Source organism: Struthio camelus, chromosome 32, assembly GCF_040807025.1.
Source record: "Struthio camelus isolate bStrCam1 chromosome 32, bStrCam1.hap1, whole genome shotgun sequence".
NCBI lineage: Eukaryota > Metazoa > Chordata > Aves > Struthioniformes > Struthionidae > Struthio > Struthio camelus.
In genome coordinates, this window is record NC_090973.1 from 3,663,241 (window position 1) to 3,675,821 (window position 12,581).

The 12,581-nt window shown below is 49.4% G+C and overlaps 1 long non-coding RNA gene across 1 annotated transcript; it reads right to left on the reverse strand.

Annotated features, from left to right (window-relative positions):
* Positions 1 to 10,683: 10,683 nt before the first annotated feature.
* Positions 10,684 to 12,226, reverse strand: LOC138063500 (uncharacterized). The gene is made up of 3 exons (XR_011137079.1): positions 11,973 to 12,226; positions 11,061 to 11,198; positions 10,684 to 10,860 (listed from the first exon to the last, which is right to left on the reverse strand). It is a non-coding gene; the product is annotated as an uncharacterized lncRNA (long non-coding RNA).
* Positions 12,227 to 12,581: the final 355 nt, after the last annotated feature.

Genomic DNA, 12,581 nt, shown 5'->3' on the forward strand with positions numbered 1-12,581 from the left:
TATGTTCTCTCCAAGCATGGGGGACTGTCCAAAGAAGAAAAGACATTGAGATGTTAGGAGAGATTTTGCAAGCAAAAAAAACCCCACCAAAATGTTCCAGTTCTCATAGACACACCCCCCCACCTCGCCATTGCCTCTCTCTTTCCTCAGTTGGCTTTTGTGCAGCTCCCTTGCTTGAGCTCCACTGTGCACTGGCAGAGCCTGCTGTGAGGAGCTGGGGCCTCTGCCCATGGGCTCCAGAGGAGTCAGTCCTGCTGTACAGTGGTGGGCATGAAGGAATGGGGATGACTAGCTCTCACATGCAGAATTTCTGTCAGGTGAACTCCACTCATCATGTGGAAGGGCTTTTCAGCATCTTCATCACCAGTTCTAAAGAATGAGAGATGAGGAACAGAGGTTTAAGGACTTTATTTATTTATTTTCTTGTAGATGTCCTTGCCACTCCTGGGGAATGTTCCTCAAAGGCAGAAATTCTTGGCATTTCTACTGAGAGTCCTGAGAGGAAAGGATTCACTGCCACTTGGTGCAGAGTGAGGACAGCTACTCTGTCTATTACTCTTGCTCACAGATGTCCTGTGCTTACATCTCTTTGAGCTGGAGGATGATCACGCTCATATGCTTCCCTAAAAAGAAACCAGCTACTGCTGAGAGCAGAGAAGTCCAGTTTCAAAGGGCACATCTCCAAATTTCTCTCCCTTTCTCAGGGCACTTGAGGGAGGTCTCCACACTCCCCTTCTAGCCAAGCACACACTGGGCTCTCTTCAGCTGCCCATTTACAACCTCCCACCCCCATTCCCACACTCTTCACATCTCTTGTCTCTCAGATCTCACAGAGATGCTATGAGACTTCTGTGCCTTTTCTGGAGGGCAGCTCAACGCCTGGCAGGAAGCAACAGGGAACAGTCAAAGGACTGTTAGGACTGAAGATGGAATCTCCTTAAGGGAAAGTCAGTTCATTTTCCGACTCCACAGACTGCATTTCCTGGAGCAGCACAGGCCAGAAGGGGGCTGGGGCAACCCCCCTCCCATGCAGACCCCTTCTGTTGCACATCTTGCAGTGTTGGTGTCTGAACTGCAGCTGGAACGCCCTAACCCCAGGCAGCCCATGAGAAGCATAGGAGCCCCATGGACAGGAGGGGAAATGAGGAGCAACACCATGATCCTTCTGCCAAGGGAGATCTTTCTACCAAGGGAGGCAAGCAGAGAGACACAGATGGGCACTCAGCAAAGCCTTCATCTGACCCCGGTGGGCATGACACCTCACAGAAGGTGACATTGCAGGGCAATTGCACTTAGCCCTTTTGTCGGGCACCATAAAATGGGTCTGGGGCAGGAGAGATGCCCCTCTCCTCTGCTGGGGGTCCGGCTGCAGAGCAGGTGGCTCATGCCCTGGGGTCCATGACTGTCAGGGCAGAGGCTCTGCTGAAGGGGAGAGGAGACACGGGGGCTTGCTCAGAGGAAGGTGTCTGTGTCAGAGGGACTGACCATGACTTGCCCAAATCCATCTTCCCATGACGATTCTGTCAGCAATTCTCTCTCCTTCCCTACCCATCTCTGCTGCCTGGGGCTGTCCCTGCTGAGAGCTGTTTCTCAGTCCCAACATCTTTCCCTGGTCAGTGCTCACAGATCTCATCCCACCCTGTGTGTTCTCAGCTCTGCCCTACAGAAACCTCCCAGGTCAGGGCACTGACCAGGGGCACCTCCGTGTTTGCAGGTCCTAAGGAGCAGGTGACACAAATCCTGATGAGGCCAGAGAAAGTGATGTTGGTGCTGTCTGTAGGTTGAGGTGGGCATGAAGCAGCTTGCTGATGTCTCTCACAGACCTAGTGATTTCTCAGAGTGAAGGTTTGGGAGTTCCTTGCCAAACCAGAAAACTCTTTCCTTTTTTCTCCCTGACAACATTAGAAAACTGAAAGTGCAGACACCAGAAGGGAAGCTCCTTCCCTTTCAAATAGCCTTTTTTTTTAAACTTTCCTCTGAAAAGACTCCTCAGAAACGTCCTGTGCATAAGCTGGAGGTGTGAGCAGCCCCGATCCATGCAACACCCTCTCAATAGGAGAATAAACTTGCCCTGACGAGGAGGAGCACTCTTCCCACCCAGAGCTTCTCCCCGCAACACTGTGGGGAGTTTCCTGGGCAGGCGGAGCACTGACCCTCGCAGACAGCAGAGTCACTGCCCCAGGCACACAGCACCCTGGGGTGCAGGGACACTGCTCTGAATCACAGCCCTGGGCAGACCTCTGTGCACACCCTGGCTTCACACCCTGCAGCTGTCCCTGGGAGAAAGGAGAAGGATGCCCTGTCCCTGTGACGGCGTGGCTGGGAATCCCTGCTCTGAAGCAGCTCCTACTCCTCGGCACTGCAGAAGCCAGGAGAGACACCCCCCAAAACCCATCAGTCATGGGAAGGGCTGCATTTAGAAGACCCCTCCATGAAACTCAGTAGCATTGCTCCACAGCCAGTGACTTACCGTGTCAAGGGCTGTGAAGGTTCCCCCCACAATGAGCTCTCCTCTGTCCTCCCACTCCACACTGCCTTTCACTTCTCTCTGTCTTCTCTCATCTTATGTCAGCAAGAGCAGGCAGTAGCTGGAGCCCTGCTGCTCTTGGCAGAGCAGCTGCTCCTGCACAGAGCTGTCTTTTGGCAGTGCTGCCTGGTTGCCAGGAGCTCCCTCTGTCCCAGGAGCCTGGTCCCACTCGGGAACCCGTGGCCCAGCTGAAGATGTGGTTTTATTTGTCCTTTGTACTCCCTCCCCCTGGGAAATGCTCACTAAGGCAGACTAAAGTAATCACTGATGGCCCCTCTCTAAACAGTGAAGAGACACTGATTCCAGCACTGTACTTGGTCTCATCAGAGGAGGGTTAGCTCAGAGAGGAGGAAATGTCCCACTCTGGAAGCCCCTACTCCCTTCTCTTAACTAGGTAGGACACCTAGACAAGGGAGTTCATTTTCCCATGATTCAGGCATCGGTTCCAATGAGTCAATCTGGGCATTTCATGCCACGTCAGAAATGCTGAGGTGGAGTGGGATTCCACTCCCTCCCATGAACTCCACAAACACACAGGAGGTGGGATTCCCCTTGCCCAAGCTGAAGTGTGCACGACAGAGATGCCTGTACAAGATCCTACCGTTCTGATCGCTGGAGATGGAAGGTGGGAGTCAGTTGCTCACCCACAAACACCTGGCGACATTTGAAGAGACAGCGGTGGTCCAAGACATGTGCCAGTGTCCTCTTGTTCTGAAAGAGAAACCATGAGACCTGCATCCTTCTAGAGCATCAGGTGGAGGCTAGGTGGGAAATGTCCTTGTCCATCTCAAATGGCAATAGGTACTTATTACTGCTACTAAAGCCCCAGTCACTACAGAGTTGACAAACAAGCAGCTCCCTAAATTGCAAACAGCTAGTGCAATTCAGTGCAGACACTTGATTCTGTGACATAGAAATAGGCCAGCAGGGCCATGTCAGATGCCTGGCGTGTCCAGCACAACCCCACGTCCCTAGCAGATACAGCATGGGACCTACAGGAAAACATGTCCTTTTGGAGTTCTTGCTGGGCAAGTGTCCTGGCCATCTTGTGTTCACTACCTATGCCCAAACAACTGAATCCCACCACTGCCTTTAGGCCAAGTCCATCCCGTCTACATCCAAGTGTGCTGCATAAATGGGAGAGGCACATCACACCAAGGTCTCCGCTCATGTCTCTGCACTCTCAAACTCTTCAAGCTCTTCTCACCCTGAACCTCTGCTCAACCTGAACCTCTTCTCACCCTCCAATGACATGAACAGGAACTGTGCTCATGATGCCCACAGAGTGGCTGGATCACAGGCTGTCCAGGCCCAGGGACTTCTTCAGGGGCACCTTGTCCTTGCTGGAGATCGGTTCACTTCTGTCACAGGGCACAAGGTGATGCAAACCCACATCAGGCAGCAAACCCTTCTCCTGCTATTCCCACACAGCCCTGCTCTGTTTCTCCCTGGCTTCTGGTACTGCAGGGTTTGCTCTCTCAGTGGGAACCTCCTTTCACCATTACATTGCCACCTCCTATCTATGCCAGTGTGCCACTGCTCTGAAGTGGGGCCATTGCAAACATGGGGTCCTTGGCTCTTGGTTACAGCTTTCACCATGATCAGTCTGTGCTCTGTGTCACAGCTGAGGTTCTGCAGCCCAAATATATGCAAAGACATGCAGCCTAAGGCACAGATGGGAACAGATGGAGATGTATAAGCTGTCACAGGAGTGAAACAGCAGAGTCCAAGCAGTCCAGGAGGTTTCTGGAGGGTGCCAGGGACAACTTCGTAGCACAGCTGCCAGGAGAACCAAGAAGGGTGATGCTTTCCTGGATGTGGAAATTGGAAACAAGGAGGAATTGAGCAGGGGTGGGATAGTCAGCGTCAGCCTTGCCTACAGTGACCGTGAAAGAGTGGAGTTTCAGGTCCTGAAGGGAGCCAGGAAGAACTGTAGCAGAGTACGGACCCTGGACTCCAGAGGAGTAGACTTGGGCTTCTTCAGGGGGCTGGTGGGGCAGCCCATGGGAGGCAGCTCTGAAGGGCCCAGCAGCTCAGGAAAAGCCAGCAGATCTTTAAGGACACCATCCACCAAGCACAAGAATGGCTCATACTCTTACTCAGTACAACTAGCAGACATCTCAGGGGACCAGCTTGGCTAAACAGGGAGCTGGCACCTGAGTTGCAGGGCAATAAGGCACCCTATGGGAAGGGGAAGGAGGGAGAGGCCGCAAAGGAGGCATTTAGAAATATCGTCCGGTGACATAGGCATGGTGTTAAGGGAAGCCAAAGCTTTCCTAGGATAGACACTTAGAGGGGATGTCAAGGGCATGCACCTGAGCTGCTACTGCTCCAGCAAGAATAAAAAGGGAAAGGTGGGATCACTGCTGAATGGGGCAAGGAGTCTAGCAACAGCAGAGGCAGAGAGGTCTGAGACACTCCACACCTTGTTAGCTTCACTTTTCCCAAACAAGGGCTCCCAGCCTGCTGTGCTTCCACTCAGGACTCTTGAGGAGAAAAGCAACCAAGAGTGGAGGAGGACTGGTGAGGGATTACTTGTGAGAACTCAGACTATACAAGTCAGTGGGGTTGGGCAGCTGCACACAAGCATGCTGGGAGGGCTGACTGCTGTCACAGCAAAGCCACTCGCTATCATCTTTGGAAGGGAGTGGAGACTGGGTGAGTTCCCAGTTTCTGAAGAAAGGCCAACATTAGATCCACCTTCAAAAAAGGCTAAAAGGACAACCTGGGGAGCTGCAGGCAGTTCAGCCTCACTTTGGTGAGCAGCACGTCCTGGAGTGAATCCTCTCAGGTCACATTTCTGGGCACATGAGGCAGAAGAAGGGGATAGGGAATGGTCAGTATGGATTTACTCAGTGTAAATGGTGCCTCACTAACCTGAATGCCTTCTACGATTAAAAAACTGTATTTGTGGCTGGAGAAGAGTAATTGTCTTTTGCATAGACTTTAGCAAGGTGTTTGACGCTGTCTCCCACAATATTCTTGTATGCACGTTAGAACATTACAGTCTAGAGGGGTGGACAACCAGGTAGGTAGAAAGATGATGAGGCTCAGAGGGCAGTGGTGAATGGGTAGTACTCTTCCTGGAGGCCAGGGAGAAGTGCAGCACCACTCATCTCCCCAGGAACCTGTCCCTTTTATCATCTTGATTAGTGACACAGAGGAGGCAACACTCATCATGCTGGTAGATGACCCCAAACTCGAGGCAGGTGGGACCAGCCATATGCTTGAGGGCTGCCCTTCAGAGGGACCTAGACAGGCAGGAGGAATGGGCTGTCAGGAACCTCCCAAAATTCACCAAGGGCAAATGCCAGGTCTTGCGCCTGGGAGAAACCAACACCCTGCAGTGTTACAGGCTGGGACATAAGTGCCTGGGGAGCAGCTCTGTGGAACAAGACCTGAGGGTCCTGGCAGACAGGAGACAAAATATGAGCCATCAGCATTCCCTGGCAGCAAAGAAGGCCAAAAGCCTCCTGGGCTATATGACCAGGAGCCCAGCCAGGAGGTCGAGGGAGATGATAATCCCCCTCTAGTCAGTATTCATTACACCCAGTACAGAATTGCAAGAAAGAGAAAGAGGTTGGTAACTGGGAATGAGTGTGGCAGAGGGCTCTCAAGGTAGATGGGGAGCTGAAGCACTTGCTCTGTGAGGAAAGGGGGCTTGTTCAGCCTGGAGAAGAGATGGCTTTGGAGGGATCTCAGAGCAGCCTTCCAATGGCTATGAGGAGGTCATCAGGAAGATGGAGGCAGGCTCTTCACCGTAGTGCATGATGGGAGGACAAGAGGCAATGGGCATAAGTTGAAAGGAGAGTCATTCATGCAGGAGATAAGGAAAAGCTTTTCCACTAAGAGGAGGATCAAGCACTGGAAGTGGTTGCCCAGAGAGGCTGTGTAGTCTCCTGCCTTGGAGGTTTCCATGACCAGACTGGATCAAGTCCAGAGTAACCTGCTCTGATGCCAGAGCTGATCCTGCTGTGAGCAAAGGGATAGGGCTAGAGACCTCCTGAGGTCATTTCCACCCTGAAGGAATCTATGATTTTTCCTCCTCTGCGTCTTCATTCTTTAACGTCAGGGAAAGCATGCAGGTTCCCCATGACAGTGGAAGTAGGTCAGCTTTCTTGTCCTTCTCCAGTCAGAGTTGTTCAGATGCAGGGCTTCTTGGCAGGAATTCCCAAAGCAGCCCTGATCAATCCTTAGCTTCACTTTTGATTTCCCTTTTTTACTTTGCTCTTTTCTTTTCCCTTTTCCCCCTTCTAAGTTTGTCTCTTTTACCATCCTGGTCTCCTCTCATACAATTAGCCCATCCCATATAATTTCACCATTGCTGCTGTACTTTTCATTTATTTATTTATTTATTTATTTTTGACATAGAGGAGCCTCAGTCCAAAAGGAACTTGAGAAATTTGGGTGACTGGGACAAGAGGCACCTCATGAAGATTTACAGGGAGAAGGGTCAAGTCCTGCACCTAGTGGGGAATAACACCGTCCATGAGGATAGGTGGAGGACCCTGGGTTTCTTTATTTTGCTGAAGTGGAAGTGAAGGGCAGTAGAGTAGGAGCCTGTGACTGCTTGACAATAGAGAGGATGTAGCTTGTCTTAGTAGTGGCAAACAGCAGGGGAAGGGGAAAGAGCCACACAGAGCAGCTTGAGAGGTTCAGACATGACATTAGGAAATGGAAACGTCACTCAAAGGGTAGTGCTGTGCTGTGGTGCTACAGGTCACCCAGAAGGGAGCCTGGGATCAGCCCCTGACTTTGTGTTTCAAGGAAAAGCCTGTGAGGACAGGGAGACATCAGTAGAGGTAAGTTGATCCCAAGTGAAAGCAAGGTGGGGAAGCAGGTTGGGTGCCTACAGTCTGCAGGGGAACAGGCACAGGCATGGGACAGCGTAGGACAGCCTGTGGTGGAGACAAGCCAAGGGCACTGCCAAGGCTGAAAGCCTCCAACTGAGGTCTTTGTCCTCCTGCCTACGGCTGTTGCCTCTGGCACCAAGGCCTGTGACAAGATGCCATTTCCTTAAAGCATAGTGGCTTTGCTGCTTCCTTGTCCCCCAGGGAGCCCAGGAGGTGCCCTGTCCTTGTCCTGCACTCAGTGGTGCACACCCCCCACCCTCACACTGCCCCAGCAAGAGCCCTGAGCAAAGCATGAGGGAGAAGATGACCCTACCCAGGGGCTGGCGGTCAGTGCCTGGCCATTCTGCTTGATAAAACACACCAAGGGTTACTTGGCATCAAAGCCACCCACACATTTCCTTTGCCTTCCTGCAATCAGGGCCTCCAGCTTCTTGCTCTAATCAGCCCCTGGGGAAGGTTTGCGAGTAATGGCCCTCAGTGGGACCTATTAACACTCCAAGAAAATTTACAGTCTATTTCTGACTTCAACTTGTTGAGAGGTTTCTTCAGTCTCCTCTCCATAGCTGAGGTTCATGGACTCAGCACCAAATATACCTGAGAGGGTCATTAACATGCAAAAGCCCTAAGGAGCCCTGTCTCTTGCCATCATTTTCTTCAGCTCTTCAGTTCTTCTGTGGCTAACTGGAGAGGTTTCAGGAGTGCATTTAGAAGAGGAAGATTTCAACGAGCACCTGAAAAAGAAAGATGTTGGCTTCTTCAGCTTCCTTTATTCTTCAGAAGACGTGATATGCACATTCTCCCATTCAGACTGACCCAGAGTGTCTCCTAACTGAGTCTGGACATGTGGGAAAAGCAGTATCCTTGATGTGAGACATGTATGGACCACCTTCCTCCTCACCTCCCCAACCCTGCTATTTCTCCCTTCAGCCACTGGGGACTTAGCATCACTCCTGCTAAAATCCAACCCTTTTGGCACTCCAGTCTGTACCTGAATGTTACAGCTTCTATGCAGCAATTCCCACCTCCTTTCCATACAGAACCAGTTACAGGCACAAGAGAATTTTTATGAATTGCAAACAAACAAAGTAAAAGATGTTACAGTTTAATACAAAGTAAATACATTCCACAACTCTATGTTAAGTCCAAGCTGCCTCCACTGAGGTCCACTTTCCACAAGGAATAACCTTCCTTGAAATGACTGATAGATAGGAAAGGATAGCTAGAAAGAAAGCTAAGGAGCTGGCTAGAGAGACAATCAGACTCCTGAAAGATGAGGCAAGCTTCAGACTCCCTGGAGCTCAGAGCACCTACTAGACAGTTGCGAGATATCTGAATGGATGAAAAGCAAGGGCAGGAGGAAGACTGGAAAACAAGGGAAAGTGCATATGCCCAGATAGTCTGATGCAAAGGAAACTTTGGACATGACCAACTTAATCAGGACATGTGAAAACACGTGAGAGATGACTGAGATTACCTCCACAGTATAATAGGCAGAGCAGTGGTAACCCAAGCTGAGGAGCCTCTCAGTATTTCTTCGCCTGAGATTCATCCCCTTCCTCCAAATTCCCATGATTTTTTCCTGATGGGAAAACATTGACATTTGCATTAAAATTAGTCAATCATTTTAGCTGGTAAAAGTATGTTTGTATTCTTTTAACTGTTGAAAACAGTTCTTCACCTTTCCAGGCAGAGCTCACGTGTCTAACCACAAGCATCCAGTGGCACTTGGAGAGGCCCCAGTGTCTCTGAGGTCCCTGCCTGGGCCTGGCAGCTCTCCCAGGGCACCTGCAGGAGACCGGAGCCCCTCGAAGCTGCAGAGGGGACCAGGACAACTACAGCAGCACTAGACATCCATGACCCTGTGACTGCATCACACCCCACTTCTGAAAAACACTTTCCTTTAAAAAAAAAGTATATTAAAAAAGACAAAAAAGCAAAGAAGGATGATAAGAACACAGAGCAGTTCAAGAGCTGAAGAGTGTAACAAAACATTTCTTCACTTTAAAGCATTCCTCCAAGAAACCCTTTCTGAAAGATGACCTCTTTAATCCAAACACTCTAAGCTGCATGGTTATATGTATTTCACAAGAGAGCTGGCATATCTTACATCTTTGGTTAAACATCAACTCATGAGACAGGCAAACTCAAATCAAATAAGGGATGGAATTCAAGGAGAATAACAAAAATCAAACCAAAAAAAGGACAAAGCATTCTTTAGACATTCAACTTTATTTCACTACTTGTGACATTTCCCAGCACCTCTCAATTATATTCAATGTGAGCAAATACACCTCTCATTTCTTTTCCTTCTTGGAGAGCCCATATTCCAAACTGGACAAGATGGCACTTCTGAGTACTTGGTTTTTTGCTCTCCAACTCTTCGTTGCATAAAGGAGTTACCATTAATCAGAAGTGCATTTTTTTGACTTCATACACTGTCATTCTAATAAGTAGTACAACCTTACATTAACTGCGGTTCAGTACACCATAGCAGTCACAGTCTAAACTTTGCCCTCTTTCATGTCTTTTCATCAAAAAGGGTGCACTCAAGCATATAAAGTGCATTTAGGAATACCTTGGAAAAGACCTTGTTCTTCCTCTCTTTCTTTTCTAGTTGAAAAATCAGAAATGGTGAATGAATAGTGGGCTGCTTTGCAGCTTGCGGACTAGATCTGAAGCACACAGTCACTGAGGTAGATTAATACATGCAACACGAGGAGCTGAAAGTCACTAAACAAAGCACTGCTTGTTCAGCCAACTACAACTCATATTTCACTGCCTACTAAGAGCCAGCGCTTCTTGGCCAGGATAAGTCTATTACTGACAAGGTAAGTCAATGGACAGACATGTAAAGATGTAACGACAGCTTTGAAGCTGGAGTTGAGAAAATAAGTGCAGACAGTCACAGTGTCCCACTGGCATAAGTAAAACGACCTCGTCACAGTCTTCGTGTCTTTCAGGTGCTTCTGAGTCTTCCACTATGAGGAAAATACAGAAAATACAGCAAGCAAGAGACTAACTACCTCCAGGGAGAAACACTGGCTGCTATTTGGGGAGGGCAGTGTTTCATTCTTGGTGTCAGAAGAAGCCAAAAAAGCCAGACCGAAACTCAACACATTTCTGATCTCTGAGCAAAATAATTTCGGTTTCTAGGCAAACTAATACTTGTTCTCTGTTTTCTTCATTAGTTCTAGCCAATGATTTTCTATGCATGTTTTCCAACTCCTAAACAGGAATAAATGCACAAGGGAAAAGCAAACTGCATTTTTATTGGAATGCACAATGATTTCCAAAGGTTGGTAGATGAATTTTATGGCAAGCCTGAGTCCCACGCTTCCCTGTGCAGCCCCTATCACCACCAGAGACAAGATTTTCATTTGTTCCTATGCTGGCCCACGGGTGCTGCAAGGCATGAGCCTTCCACCTCCATGGCAGGCGTTCCAGTAGAAGCTGCTCTCAGTGCAAGGCCTTGCTCTCTCCCTGCACAAGAGCAAAAGCATTTCATTAGCTTGCACTTAGGCTGCATCCACTAATTTCTCAGAGAGTTACTGTCCCCACCACTGGGAAAAGAAGAAAATAGCTTAACCACTGCTTTGCAGACTACAGACAAAAAAAATCTGGGTGCCAGCTGCTTTGTGAAAGAAGGCATCAGAGGCATAATTCAAATGAGAGTTCCTCACCTGAAGGTCATCACACTGTTACTCTCACAAGGCACATTTAACCACAGCTGCTGCTGAGGGGTTGTTCCCACCATCATCCTTCTGCAGAAGGCAGGCAGGTGATTCTGAACACAGAAACATGCCACTCCATAGGAAGTCCTAGGAGAAAGAGGCAGAAACATGCTTCAGCAGCCAGCTGCCAGTTCTTCCAGGTGACAAAGCTCATCTGAAGAACACTCAACACCTGCCCCTCGTGGGGCAGCATGGCTTTGCCCACCCCACTCCTAAATGCATGCAAGACAGGACAACCCAGCAAAACCACATTTCCTTCACTCACAACAACTTTCAAGCCCCTTAGTAGAAGCTGCCTCTGGAAACAACCAGTGTTTTCACAGCTCCAAGGGTTAAACACATTTCCCCCCAGAAGACACAAAGACCAGATACATGGCAAAGCCACTGGCTGCAGTCCCTTGCTCCAGGGGAACTGCACAGCTCCTGCTGGGAAGCAGCTACCAGAAATCCAGCTACAGACAATCCAGCTCAGCCCTGGGAACTGCCAGCCCTGCTCCTAATGCCCCAAACTTGGAGAAGCTCCACAACCCCAGCTGGTTGGTATCTAAGAGCAAGGCAAGAACACCTAGTCCTGTGTTCAAGGGAGAAAACCTGAGCAATCCTTCTTGTGGGTCAAAGCAGAAAAGCAGTGGCGGAGCAGTTACTTACAGTAAAGGTTCACAAGGCTTGCTGCCTTTCTGTCCCATCACATCAGAGCGTTTGATGGTCATCTTTCTGACATCTAGGACCTGCTATTACATGGCAATTGCTAAAAGAGACACAGCAATGGGCTTGGGCTGCAATCAGAAACAACCCCAAATGGACTCTCCTTGCTTGCTTGTGCGCCTCCTCCAGTTCTAAAGACAGTCCAGTTGGACTCACCACCAGTGCCCACTGCATTCTCCAGTGAATGGGCACCAGGATGTGGTCCTCTTGGGAGAGAGACACTCTTCCGGTCCATCTTCTCACTGCTGTGTAGCCCCCCAGATAATTAGCTTCGGATAGAAGAAAGTACAGAAAGCCGGGTTGCCTTGCTTCTTTTCTCTTGACACCACGAGATTCATGTAGGAATTTGTGATCTGTATGATTAAGAGTGAGCTTGAGATGGAAAGTACAACACTGGTTTACCAAATGAAAACATACAGCAACACTTCTCTGCTGGAGCAGGCAGCTGCCTCAGAGAACTCCAGCCACAGCTTCTGTTCGCAGACTTTTGTGCATAGCTACTTCTACAGAGTTTGCTAGGAAGACTTTTCATCCACTCCAACTAATCTGGACTTGAGCATGATTAATGCTGGAAGAAGCATCGCACAAGAAGTGCAGGTGCTTTCCGAAATACTGTGCCCTTCAAGGCTGAAAATCAGAACCCAAACACAGACACTTCGGAGATCTGCTGTTGCGGGTGGGGGGCAGCAAAGAACTTGGAAAAGAAAACTCACATGCATGGTCAAGGGGTATTTCTCCATATACACTGCATGAGAACACCACTGC